Below are 15,104 nucleotides of genomic sequence, written 5' to 3'. Positions count from 1 at the left end.
TAGTTATAAAGAGTATTGAAATGGAGACAAAATAGATTATGGTTGATATTTTTTTTCCCTCTCAACATCATTCTCCAGCCTTCTCCCCATAACCTTTGATGTACTTATTAATCAAGAACTTATCAACCTCCACTTTCAATATACCCAATGACTTGGTCCCCACATCCATTTGTGGCAATAAATTCCACAGACTCACCAACCTCAAGTTAAAGAAATTCCTCCTCTTGTCTTTTCTACAGGGGAGTCCTTCTATTCTGATGCTGTGCCCTTGGCTTCCAGACTCCCCCACTAAAGGAAACCTCCTCTCTATATCCAGTCTATCTAGACCTTTCAACATTTTGTAGGTTTCAATATTTCGTATATTTTGAGATCGCATTCCCCCCCCCCACCCATTCTTCTAAACTCCAGTGAGTACAGTCCCTGAGTAATCATACATGCTCTGGATTATCCTCGTAAACCTCTTCTGGATCCTTTTCTTTCTTAGATGTGGGACCTAAAACTGTTCACAATACTCCAAATGGAGTCTGACCAATTTCTTATAAAGCCTCATTAGTATAACCTTGCTTTTGCATTCTAGTCTTGAATTGGTTGCTAACATTGCATTTGCCTTCCTTATTACCAACCCATCCTGCAAGTTAACCTTTAGGGAATCCTGCACTAAGATTCCCTTTGCAGCTAAGATTTTTGAATTTTCTTCCTGTTTAGGAAATAGTCTCTGCCTCTTTTCCTTCTACAAAAGTGCATGACCATACTCTTTACAACATTGTATTCCATCTCAACCAACATACAAAAAATGCTGGTGAACGCAGCAGGCCAGGCAGCATCTATAAGAAGAGGGACATTCGATGTTTCGGGTGGAGACCCTTCATCAGGACTAACAGAATGAAGAGATAGTAAGAGATTTGAAAGTGAGATGGGGAAGGAGAGATCCAAAATGATAGAAGACAGGAGGGGGAGGGATGGAGCCAAGAGCTGGAAAGTTGATTGGCAAAAGGGATATGAGGCTGGAGAAGGGAGAGGATCATGGGACAGGAGGGTTAGGGAGAGAGAAAGGAGGAGGGGGGAAGCGCAGAGGATGGGCAAGGAGTATAGTGAGAGGGACAGAGGGAGAAAAAAAGAGAAAGAAAAAAAATGAATAATAAATAAATAAATAACAGATGGGGTACGAAGGGGAGGTGGGGCATTAACAGAAGTTAGAGAAGTCAATGTTCATGCCATCGGGTTGGAGGCTACCCAGATGGAATATAAGGTGTTGTTCCTCCAGCCTGAGAGTGGCTTCATCTTTACAGTAGAGGAGGCCACAGATGGACATATCAGAATGGGAATGGGATGTGGATTTAAAATGTGTGGCCACTGGGAGATCCTGCTTTCTCTGGCGGACAGAGCATAGGTGTTCAGCGAAACGGTCTCCCAGGCTGCGTCGGGTCTTGCCCATATATAGAACGCCACATTGGGAGCACCAGACGCAGTATATCACACCAGCCGACTCACAGGTGAAGTGTCGCCTCACCTGTAAGGACTGTCTGGGGCCCTGAATGGTGGTGAGGGAGGAAGTGTAAGGGCATGGGTAGCACTTGTTTCGTTTACAAGGATAAGTGTCAGGAGGGAGATCAGTGGGGAGGGATGGGGGGGGACGAATGGACAAGGGAGTCGCGTAGGGAATGATCCCTGTGGAAAGCGGGGGTGGGGGGGGAGGGAAAGATGTGCTTCGTGGTGGGATTCCGTTGGAGGTGGTGGAAGTTACAGAGAATACGTTGGATCCAGAGGCTGGTGGGGTGGTAGGTGAGGACAAGGGGAACCCTATTCCTAGTGGGGTGGTGGGAGGATGGGGGTGAGAGCAGATGTGTGTGAAATGGGGGAGATGCGTTTGAGAGCAGAGTTGAAGGTGGAGGAAGGAAAGCCCCTTTCTTTAAAAAAGGAGGACATATCCGTCGTCCAAGAATGAAAGGCCTCATCCTGACAGCAGATGCGGCAGAGACGGAGGAATTGTAAGAAGGGGATGGTATTTTTGCAAGAGACAGGGTGGGAAGAGGAATAGACCAGGTAGCTGTGAGAGTCTGTAGGCTTATAGTAGACATCAGTGGATAAACTGTCTCCAGAGACAGAGACAGAAAGATCTAGAAAGGAGAGGGAGTGTCAGAAATGGACCAGGTAAACTTGAGGGCAGGGTGAAAGTTGGAGGCAAAGTTAATAAAGTCAACAAGTTCTGCATGCGTGCAGGAAGCAGCGCCAATGCAGTCGTCGATGTAGCAAAGTAAAAGTGGGGGACAGATACCAATATAGGCTTGGAACATGGATTGTTTCACAAAGCCAACGAAAAGGCAGGCATAGCTGGGGCCCATACGGGTGCCCACGGCTACACCTTTAGTTTGGAGGAAGTGGGAGGAGCCAAAGAGAAATTATTAAGAGTAAGGACTAGTTCCGTTAGACGGAGCAGAGTGGTGGTAGAGGGGAACTGGTTAGGTCTGGAATCCAAAAAGAAGCAGAGAGCTTTGAGACCTTCCTGGTGGGGGATGGAGGTATATAGGGACTGGACATCCATAGTGAAAATAAAGCGGTGGAGGCCAGGGAACTTAAAATCATTGAAAAAATTCAAAGCGTATTCCATCTGCTTCTTTTTTGTCCATTCTCCTAATCTGTAGGCTCCTTGGTTTTTCAACACCGCCTGCTCTACCACCTACTTTTGTATCATTGGCAAACTTGGAATAGAGGCAAAAGGAATTCTAGTGCTTTGAACAGACCAAAGTTTTAAGGGCTAAAGCATTAGCAGAAATAGCATAAGGATATGAAATGTGACAAACATGGAATATACCCATAATTGGATAATTGATGTTAATTAAGTTCCAAATATTAAGCTAAGAATTTATATTTTAGATATGTCTGGAAATTGAAATAACAGATAAATAGTAAACCTGCACCATTTACAGGGGAGTAATTCACTGCTGTGGAAAAAAGATTGACTCAGTATAGCAGAAATCATAAATTATAATGCTGCATGCATTGATATGAACTGAAAAATCAGACTTTTCTCAGCATACTCTTAAAATTTTCAGACTGAAAGTATTGCACAATTCCATTTTGAATATGGCTTCCATTGCTCTATAGCAATTAAGAAAACACTAATATTGTCTACAATTAATATACTGTATATTTCAGTCTGATATTTTCCTATAAGAACGAAAACAAAATGCTGTAACTGCTTAATGGGTCAGATAGCATCCATGTACTGAGAGAATCAATTACCTTTTCTGGTTGCAGACCCTTGACAAAAGGGAAAGTAGGTTATTCTTAATTTGAAGGGGAGGTGGAGAGTTATGATGGGCAGAGGCATGAGTTGCCATAGAAATTGTGGAATGGACAGGTTAATGGCAGCAGCTTTAGGGGAAATGATTAAAGAGAGAGAATACAAACAAAGTACATCAAGCTTCAAAAATTACTCACCCATTAATGCACAAGAACCATCAACACCATTAGTGGGTAGATCAATTTTTCCATAATAGGAACTTGCCCAAAAGTTTAGAATGAAGAGCTTTTATTTCTGTTGTACCAGCAGCCGTCTGCAGACTCTTCGTGTACAGAATGAACTGCATGATACAGTTGATTTTGGGCAGAAATTCAGTCTAGCTAGGAAGGCCTGATTATAGAAGATTTAAGAATGTAGATTCATAATTTATTGCAAGTTTATTTCCAAAAGCACCTTTCAGGGATGAGGTAAATGAAGAATCTCTGCACTTGACTGACTGCTTTTCACAAATGTCAGGACTGTTAGCTGAAGGTGAATTTCTCAGCAACTACACAAATGAATCACCCACAGATGTTGATCCGGATGGCAGCATCTGCAGTCCCTTGTGTCTGCACTGAGGCATCTGCTTGCTGAACCTGCACCGAGAGTACATTCATTTGAATGGAGAAAAAGAGCTGAGAAGAATATTAGATGATTTCAATTAGTTTTAACTATTTTGAAGTATGCAAGATTGGTTGCTTTTATTAGACTATTAAATAAATTACAAATTTAAATAATCAAAGTTTTTGGCAACAAACTACATTGGGAGCCATAGCTTAGCCAGACGTCAGTTGGCCTCAGCTACGTCATGGGAAAAGCTTGTTCAGGTGCATCCATGTTATGGCATAATATTATGCAAGTCCTTGCTGCCGCGGCTTGAAGGCACAATTTGTCTGTGTTGAATCAAGGAATATATTTACCACATAATGTAAGTTAGCAAAGACATAACTAAGAACAGGCAACATATTCTGGCCATGTACTTTAACCCTTGGAATGAATTTCAACATCTAATTTTAAAATTTGTTATTACTTAAGCATTTTGTTTAAATTTTGAAGTTTAAAAATGATTACTCCATCCCTGGTATTTTAAGACCTGCCCACGTTCTGTGGTTACAAAACAAGTTGTCAACTTTGCGAGAAAGAGTAATTATATTTGCCAGTGAGATAGATACTCAGTTATGAAAAGTCTGCATGAGTCAATTGATTATGAATGATATACTTTTACGCAAGTATGTAGTACCAATTAAGGCTGGGATTGACTTTGGATTGCTATAGATCATAACACAGTTGAGTCACAGTACATGTGTTCCACCCACACACTAAAATTATTTTAAAGTGACACCACCAGCATGATCCTTTCTCTAACAAGTAAGGTGGAATATAAGCTTTGAGCTTCAATGAGTTTAGATATTTTTCAAAATTAGTTTCCAGGTTGTTAAAATCACTTTTGTACTGGTAGTCCATATAGTTGTGTGCAATCATCATGATCTGCTGGTGAAGGACTACCATACTGATGATAGGAAGTCCCATCAAAAAAGAACAATTACACTCAAAAGTTAAATTCAGGCCAAATATGGTGTATGATCCCCTCAAGTACTATGCACAAAGGTAATTAACACATGGGTCAGGGAGTCATTCCTCAGCAATTCACATTGGTGTCTTTTGTGGATGAACAAGTCACTCACTGAAATACCTTTAGCAAGATAGTCAACATTGAAATCGTTTAGCCAAATACAATTTGGTTACAGTTAAAAGTAAAAGTTATAGTGAAGAACCACATTAGTACAATACAATGTAAATGTATTGTTCCCTCATTCTGTCTTCAGTTACAAGAGAATCAGTCTTATCTATATTATACCACTTTTGCCAAAAAGGACATCATTTTAACAATGGAGTTCCTGAATATGAGTTTTGGAAATATACAATGTCAGCATGTTAAATTTGCTAAGGTCGCCATATGTGACCCTGTAAAAACCGTCTGGTTTAACTGCAATTCATCTTTTAGTCAATAACTCCATTGGTCAAGAAAGATAGGAAACAATAAGTTTCTATGGAGTGCAACAGCTATCTAGATGATGCCACAAGTTAAAAAAATCTATATTTATCAAAATTACTAATTTTGTTTAAAATAAAATGTCACCTCATTCTGATGTTTGTTTAAGAGAGTTGGTATTGTGTAAGCATTGTAACTGCAACCTTTGGGGAAAACTATGAGCACTTGCATCAAACTGACTAAATAAGATTAAAATGGGAATCAGTCATCTTTCATGTCATACTAAACAGTAAATTCTCTAGCCAAAATGTTCATTATCAGTGATCAGAAATTATTAAAAAACAAAATTAATTTCATTCATTTTTTTTTATTAACACCACACCTGGTTTTCAATCACATTTGTCTGTGGAATGCATTGATCAGTGATGAAAACATTTCCTTTGTTCTATTCACCCCTCCTGCCACCTTCTCAGCAACTTAAAAATCATGTTTTTTTTAGTATCTCTGCCAGTGTTGAAAAAGTCTTCATGCTGAAACATTAACAATTTCTCTGTTTACTCTCTGACCCAATGTGTTTCCAACGGCTTCTATTATTTTAATTTTCTAATATGTGCAACTTTTTAGATTTTTTTTAGATTATGGGGCCTTGAAAACTGTTTATGATGTAAATTGAGGATGACAAGAAGCAAAGTGGTCATTGTCCTTCATTAAAGTCCAAGACATTTCAATCCAGTTTTAAGGATCCTGTTTAAGTTCTATGATAAGAATGAAAATAGGAGAACTATAATAGCTGATAAACTTTTTGCAGTTGTGTTATTCCCTCTCTAGCTAGATTGATTTAAAAAAAGGCTGCTATAAGATTTGAAGTATATTTCTTCTGATTGTGCACGATGTTCTCCCAATTATGAGAAGTGTTAGTTAAGTGTGGCCTTCGGCTTTTCATTGGGCAATGGATTTGTCACTTGTTTTGGAACTTTACTTAAGTATAGTACATGGCAGCATTACAGCTCAGGGTGTCAGGGATCAGAGTTCAATCCCAGTAAGGAGCTTGTATGTCCTCCCCAAGGAATGCATGGGTTTCACCCAGGTGCTCCTGCACCCTCTTCACAATCCAAAGACATACCAGTTAGTAGGTCAATTGGTCATTGCAAGTGGACCTGTAATGAGACCAGGGTTAAACTGGTGGGTTGCTAATAGTAAGGCTCAAAGAGTCTATTCCATGCTTTCTCTGAATAAAATAAAGTAAAAAATACACATTGGAGCAGAAGGAGAGGCTCATCTGCAGGGATATATAATTTAACAGGAAAAGTGATCTTGCCAGTGAAAGTTGAAAGGGACTAAGGGTTAAGGGAGAAAGCAGGAACCAGGTTCTGAAATGAATAAATCAGTCATGATCTTGTTAAAATTACCATCTCTGTTTTCATTTCAGCTAATCCACATAGCATCTAATTATTGGTTCTGAAAAAAATGTGCATTTGGCTTTCCAGCTTAAGTGTGTACTAGAGATGGACATAAGCTTGAATCAATTAGATAGATATTTTATTGATCCCAAAGGAAATTACAGTGTCATAGTAGCATTACAAGTGCACAGATATACAGATATTAGAAGAGATGCAAGAATAAAAATGTTACCTTAAAGTAAAATGTACAAGATTTACAAGTCAAAGATTACAAGATTTCCAAGTTCACAGTAATAAGATGGTAGAACAAGAATTACTGTAATATTATACATTCACACTGTCCAGATAAGAAGTGATGGTAATATTGCACAGGATGTCCATGATAGCAGGGTGTAGTACACAGAGGTTAATAACAGTCTAACAGGAGGGGGTCATCACTTCCCCAGCTATAGGTTGACTCATTATAGAGCCTAATGGCCGAGGGTAAGAATGACCTCATGTAGCGCTCTTTGGAGTGGTGCAGTTGTCTTAGTCTATAACTAAGAGTGCTCCTCTGTTCAGCCAAGGTGGCATGCAGAGGGTGAGAAACATTGTCCAGAATTGCCAGGATTTCCTGTAGGGTCCTTTGTCCTAGCACACCTCCAGTATACACAGTTAGACTCCTATGAGAGAACCAGCAGTTCTAATCAGTTTATTGAGCCAGCTGGCATCACCCATGTTGATGCCATTGCCCCAGCACACCACCACATAGAAGATTGTACTGGTGACAACAGACTGGTAGAACATGTGAAGGAGAGGCCTGCATACTCCAGTCTCCTCAGGAAGTAGAGACGACCCTAGCCCTTCTTGTACACAGCCTGTACTGGTGTCATCCAGGTGCACGCTCAGGTACTCATAGGTCCTCACTACATCCACACCCTCACCCTGAATAGTAACAGGGAGCAGTACAGGCTTAACCTTCCTAAAATCCATCACCAACTCCTTTATCTTACTGATGTCGAGTTACAGATAATTCAGCTTGCACCATTCACCAAAGTCCTCCTCTTGTCCTCCCTTTATACACCCAAAGATTGCCGAGTCATCAGAGAACTTCTGCAGATGACATGACTCAGTGCTGTATCTAAAGTCTGAGGTATACAGGGTAAACAGGAAGTGAGCCAGTACAGTCCCCTGTGGGACTATTAAGGTTCCTCACCTGTCAACACTTAAGGTAACATAGGAGGTATGGGCCACCTGAAATGTGAGCTTTCTCCACTGTTCAGTTAAATAACTTATTGAAACTTGGTCTTAATTTTGTGCCTTTTCCCCAAAACCCCTGTAGTCTAAGAACAGGGAAATTAGATGAAGCAATCCAATTTCAAAGTGAGCGTTATTTCAGATTAACATGCAACTCATGTGCAACTGGGTTTTCCTCATACTTGGTGCAAGACTGAAAAGCAGAAATTTTAGTCCCATGAATCTGAAAGGATTGAAGCATCATAAGTTTTTATTGTTCAATATTTGTCTGGTAGCAGACAATAAGACACTATTTTCTCAGATCAACGGTTCATGTACATGTTATTGAGGTTTTCTGATTATTGTTTAATCTATAGCTATTTTGCACTTAAAGGGGTTGTTGCAGGACTTTTCTCACTGCATCTCCCCACTTCAGATTTCACACACAACAAAGGCAGCATTCATTTTTTTTTTACTAGTATTAGGTTCAAGTTATCGATGTCTGCTGTCATATCACATATATTTTAAATTAAGCACTACAATGGATTTTCAGTGCTGTTAATGTGGGATATCTGCACGTTAACATTGAAACATTTTTGGTAGAAATGTAGTGAATGATAAATAGGATAGGTTTAGTGTAATAACAGTGTTTGATGGATGGGGCAGCGTCAGAGGGCTATACATCTCTATGACTCATTGCTACAAAACCAATGAAATAAACAAGTTAATGTGAGCTTGAATTTAATTGCAGTTTAAAGAAATACTACAAGTTGAAGTAATTTAAAGGTAGCTGGAGTCATATTCCAAAAAATATTTTGCCACAGAGCTAAAAAAAAGAAAAATAAATGAAATACTCAAACTGTATATCCTGAAATCAACATCTCAACTTAAGAGGTACCTAAAGTTTAAAAAGCTATGTTTCATACACTTTAACAATATTAGCAACTTAAAAGTCATTCACATCAACCACTTCTGCTAACTGTATTTTCTTCTCCATTAGCATGTAATTCTGAAGCTAAATATTAAAAAGCAGTCAAAAGTTCAAATCCATCTGAGCCCAGGTTGGTAAGAACTGCTTATTAATTAAGCCTACACCATGCCTCATTTATTTCAAATGGGCACCAAATTTGAATTTTGAGCAGGAAAGAAAAACAAACTGCTAGAGGAACATGGTAAGTCAGACAGGATCAGGATCCTGATGCAGGGTCTCAAACAAAACAAAACACCTCTTTGCGTCAAGAGTTGCTGCCCAACCTGCTGATTTCCTTCAAGTTACTTTTTGCTCCAGATTACAGCATGTGCTGTCTCTCATGTTTCTTAGTCATTGACTTTGGTTTTTAAATTGTAATTGCAAATTTCATAAGTAATTCACTTTTCTTTACAGAATTGCTGTAAAAGGCATAGAAAGTGTCAAACGTATAATGCATAGTCCCCTGAAGCATTGTTGTAGGATTCAATCGGCTTCTTGCCTTCATCATTACAATAATAGTAGCAATTATCTGGATTCTGCCTGTACTGTAATTGAAGGAGACTCCTGCTTGGTTTCACCCCACAAACAATCAAATTGCTTCAAATAATTAAGTATTAAAATTGTCATCAGATGTAATGTACATAAATGAATTTTTTGATTGGCAATATACAATTATAGACACAGAGGATTACTGTTTGAAATTTGCTTTGAAGAGGATACTTGCATAATAGTTTCATCAGCAATTCAGCAAATGGCTTTGTCTGCACATAGTTCAGTCTGACGCTTCATCCTTTCTCAAACTTTGTAATGCAAATCAAGCAATAAAAGTAAACACAACAGTTACTACTCTGACTGGCTGTATTTTTGTCTGACAGTGCTGAAGAGCATTCAGCCCATTGTACTTGATCTAGGCCTTTGAAAGGCACACTAAATTAGTCCAACTTTCCCCATTTCATTAGCTTCCCTTCTTGTAACTTAGATTATTTTCTCAGAAACTGGTAAACAGAGGGGGTGGAAGAAGAGTGTTTACAAAATGCAAAAATCCTTTTTATTTGGAAAACATCTAATTTTGGGCATGGCAACATAAACAACATGATCAGAGATAACCAATGCTTTCTAATGGTGGATGGTGTCATGAGATCTTAAATTTACAGCTGAACAAACTTAAGTTCATGATCTCATCTGACATAGCTGCTCTAACAATCCAGTATTGTTTCAGTATCGCACAGTATCCTTCTCTAGCCCTTTTGAATAATCTGAGAGAATGTGTTCTTGCTTAATGTGACTACTTCTGCACAAGGAGAAACCATTCGGCCCAATGGGCCTACAGTATGTCTGCTCTAAATAGGGCAATCCCACCAGTCCCATTCATTGTCTCCATTTTCCTGTAGCTCTGCAACTTAATCGCTTACATACCCATCAGCTCTCCCATGATTCTTTTTGCCACTGAGGTAATTCATGGTAACTAATTAACCTATCTAGAGCATCCAAGGAATGTTGCAGGAAAGTGGAACATCCGGAAGAAACTCACACTGCTACAGGAAATGTACTAACTATACACAAACACCACCAGTGTCTGATCAGATGCAGTTCTAACTGTTGCACCATTACATTGTCCATTTCATGTGCAGTGCCTATCAAAAGTATTCACCCCTTTCAAAATTTTCATGTTTTATTGTTTTACAAAATTGAATCACAGTGGATTTAATTTGGTTTTTTTGACACTGATCAACAGAAAAGGCCTCTTTTCTGCCAAAGTAAAAACAGATCTCTACAAAGTGATCTAAATTAATTACAAATATACAACACAAAATAATTAATTGCTTAAGTATTCATCCCCTTCAAGTCAGTATTTGGTAAATGCACCCTTGGCAGCAATTACAGCCTTGAGTCTGTGTGGATAGGTCTCTATCAGCTTTACACATCTCATCTGGACACTGCAATCCACCCCCACCCCCAATTGTTCTTTACAAAACTGCTCAAGCTCTGTTGGATTGTATGGGGATTGTGAATGAACAACCCTTTTCAAGGCCAGCCACAAACTCTCAATTGGATTGTGGTCTGGACCCTGACTTGGCCACTCCAAGACATTAACTTTGTTGTTTTTAAACCATTCCTATGTAGCACTGGCTTTATGCTTGGGGTCATTGTCTTGCTGGAAAACAAATCTTTTCGCAAGCTGCAGTTCTCTTGCACACTGCATCAGGTTTTCTCCCAGGATTTCCCTGTAATTTGCTGCATTCATTTTACTCTATCTTCACAAGCCTTCCAGGGCCTGCTGCAATGAAGCAACCCCACAACATAATGCAGCCACTACACTACTTCTCAGTAGGGATGGTGTGTTTTTGATCATGTGAGGTGTTTGGCTTACACCAAACAAATCGTTTAGTCTGATGGCCAAAAAGTTCAATTTTGGTTTCATCAGATCAAAGAACCTTCTTCCAGCTGACTTCAGTCTCCCACGTCATCTAGCAAACTCTAGCTGAGATTTCATGTGAGTTGTTTTCAACAGTGGCTTTCTCTTTGGCACTCTCCCATAAAGCTGTGACTGGTGAAGCACCCGAGCAACAGTTGTTGTATGTGTATTCTCTCCCATCACAGCCACTGAAGCTTGTAATTTCTCCAGAGTTGTTATAGGTCTCTTGGTGGCCTGCCTTACTAGTGCCCTTCTTGCAGTCATCCAGTTTTTAAGGATGTCTTGCAGATTTACAGCTGTGCCACATTCTTTCCATTTCTTGATGATTGACCTAACTGTACTCTAAGGGATATTCAGTGACTTGGAAATTTCCTTGTACCCATCTTCTGACCTGTTCTTTTCAATAATCTTTTTGCAGATTTGCTTGGAGTGTTCTTTTGTCTTCATGGTGTAGTTTTTGCCAGGATATTGACTCACCAGCAGCTGGACCTTCCAGACATAGGCACTTTTTTTACTACTATCAATTGACTGCACCAGTGATGATTTGGTGTGTAATATTAAGGGGAGGGGTGTGAATACTTATGCAATCAATTACTTTGTAGAAATCTGTTTGCACTTTGACACGTCTTTTTTTCTGTTGATCAGTGTCAATAAAATCCAAATTAAGTCCACTGTGATTCGATGTGGTAAAACAATAAAACATGAAAACTTCCAAGGTGGGCGAATATTTTTATTGACACCGTACATAACCACAAAGATTTACTCTTCCTCACTTAACATTTTTTCTCTCTACATGCTACATATCTGCAAAATTAGTTTTTTGAGTAATCAAGTTGAGCATATACACTCAGCTCTCATCATCAAACCATTTAGATCAGACTGATGTCATAGAATTGTCAGTTTAAGTAAAATCTAAAACTAGCAAGATTTTTCTTCAATCGAAAATGGGGAACACTGCAGTTTTCATCATTGATTTTTGCTATAAATTCAGTCTATGGTCATCCTTCCAGGCCAAGATACTGTCCTAAGCCATGGGAAAGTGCTTGTAAACTTGGCACCATATGCAACATAGAACTGAATTTTTACCATGCTTTATATGGCCACTTGCATCTCTTGCCATTGTCAGATGTGACCCAACCTTGGTAATTGATGCTGAAAGTCTGGCCCACCTGTCCAGGCCTCCACCCCTTCCTATTCACCCCTGAAACCCAAAACTAGTCAGGCTACTGAAATACCCCTTTTGTGGCTGTCCTTAATTTGTTTGACACGTTATCCTTTGGATGATTATGATCTTTTCTCCTGTATTCACCATTACCATATCTCTGTTTGCTGACTGTCTTGATCCTACAACACCTCCATTTTAAAATCCTCAAAGCCACTTTATGATCTTAACTATTTACCCTCCTCCCCCACAACCATATAGTGTCTCAACATAATCCAAATGGAGCCTTTTGCTCATCACTGGCAGTTGTGCTTCTGAGGTCTGAAATAATTCTGTACTCCACCAACTCTTCTCACCCCAAATCAAACATCTCCCACTTTCAAAGACTTCAAAATTGAATAAAATTCAAATTTAGCCTAGATATGGAAGGTTCAATGAGCAAAGCAGCAAGTGTTGATATACATTGCAGACCTTTGGATGACCATTGGACAATGTTGGGTCGACATCCTGAACAAGGAAGTCCATTTGCACACATAATTAAAGCCTCCTCTTAAGGAATAGAGCTTTTGTGGTCTAAAGGTGCACTGGAAAATACTGGAGTGAAATAATGAGGAAATACAACAGTGTAATATAAGTGAAGACTGGAATACAAAATGATTTGTTATTGATGCATAAATTTTAAATGTTTCAAGGATTAAGAAAATTACACACATCTTTGCAAGCCTCCAATTAGAACATTGAAAGACAAAGAATAAAAAGCATATGCTTCCAACAATAATGATTATGACGATTTCACCCTTTCTCAGTTCAGATATATTGGTACCATCTGCATCCCAAGAGAAATAGCTCAGCACATACTAGAAGTGGTGAATCAAGGCCTAATTTTGTCACCACCTGAAGCTCCCAATTGCAAAGATGGAGTAATAAAAGGAAAAATACTTTTTACCATAAGCACTTGATGATTTAAAGGTTTGCCCAGACTAAGTACACCTGACTTTCACACAACCCATACATACGGTCAAATATTTGGGAGACAGTGGAATGGATGTGCTGGCCACCAGGGCTGCAGCACCTGTTGTACATGGGAAGTCTCTTCACAGCTGCATTTTCTGACTTGTAAACTGTTTAGATTATGAGCAATTCACAGGAATAGAAACCCGTGTAACCTGGAGAGGGCCTATATCTGGAAAAATACAAGCAGAACCACATATTTCTATAAAAGTCAACGGATCCATTTGGATTGAAGATGATTTTGAGCCACATTACGTTTGGGTAAAAAAGGAAAATAGCTTGTATAGTATAATTAAACAGAGTTCAATAAAATGTCAGAGGTTCCGTAATGCAGAAGTGAAGATTAGGGATACAAGGGGAAAATAAACTCTCACAAAGTGAACTTGAAAACATCTTTGGAAACATATTTCTATGGCCATGAAACTCATTGTCTTGCCTATTTTAAATATTTTCAGTTTTTAGTTTTAACAATGATGGCTCTCTCCCTCCGAAGGGAAGATCACTTATTGCCCAACTTTAACAAAGGATGACTAGTTACTTTGCAAACTTTTATAAGTACAAATGGGCATACTGTAACCAAATGCATTTTTCAACAGTGAACTATTTCAGATATTAACAAGTGCAATGCAGCTGATCTACAGAATTAGCTGAAATGCTCTACACTTTGAAGACAATAAATTTCATAAGGTCAAGAGATGGTTATTATAGCCTATTTGAAGTTAAGAAAATTTTTGCTTTTTTGTATAACATTTGTATTTTACATATGAGGTTGCAAGTCATCTTACAATGTAGCAACTAATGTAAAGTTTTTTTAAGCTGTAAGTTTTCCAGATAAGCATTGCACTCCCTTCCACCAACCACTGCTCCACATCCCACCCATTCATATCTTTCCAACAAAGCATTTTTTCTTTAAAGATTGACAAAACTAAATAATTTTATTTACACATCAATTAGGTCACCAGTACCAATTAAATTACACAAGATAGAGATGCCAGTTCTGTACAACTGATACTTATTAACTGAAAACTGCTTCAGAACTCCATCATGAAGAAACTTTAAAGAAAAGAAGCCGGAAAACTCTAGCGTCAAGAATTAGGGACATAGCAAGTTAATTTGGGCCACAAATAGCTCACCATGTTCCCATTTCTGTAGAGTTTTGTCAAAACAAATAACAGCAGGATTACTCTATAATAGAAGAGCTACTTAAATGTTTTCTAGCTTATCATTTGCAGAATTTGAATCTTAAAACTGCTGGAAATAAGATCAAGGGTCATTGCATTCCAGGTGTAAATGTTGGGCAAATCCAATTTCTTTGGCAAATGTATCAAAAGAAAAAAACTCTACATAATTACGGGCCAGAGCACAGAAAAAGTACCACCTAGCCTCCAGATCAGGATTACTTATAAAGTTCTTATGTTAATCAAGAGACTTAATTCAGCCTAAAAGAGCTGGCCAGCACAGTCAAGAGAAAAAGTATTCTTGGGTGTAAAATTTTCTACATTTGCCCTTCCCTGCCCTTCTAAATTTCCTGGCTCACTGAAGCTAGTAACTCTGATGTAGGATAAAGATTCCTGTTTGGGTGGGGAAGTGTCATAATAGTATTGCAAATGGTGCAGCTGTCTCAGAACTCATGTCTCCAGTGCCATCTTGGTCG

The sequence above is a fragment of the Mobula birostris genome, chromosome 7 (assembly GCF_030028105.1).
Source record: "Mobula birostris isolate sMobBir1 chromosome 7, sMobBir1.hap1, whole genome shotgun sequence".
NCBI lineage: Eukaryota > Metazoa > Chordata > Chondrichthyes > Myliobatiformes > Myliobatidae > Mobula > Mobula birostris.
Note: the sequence above shows the minus strand (reverse complement) of the source record.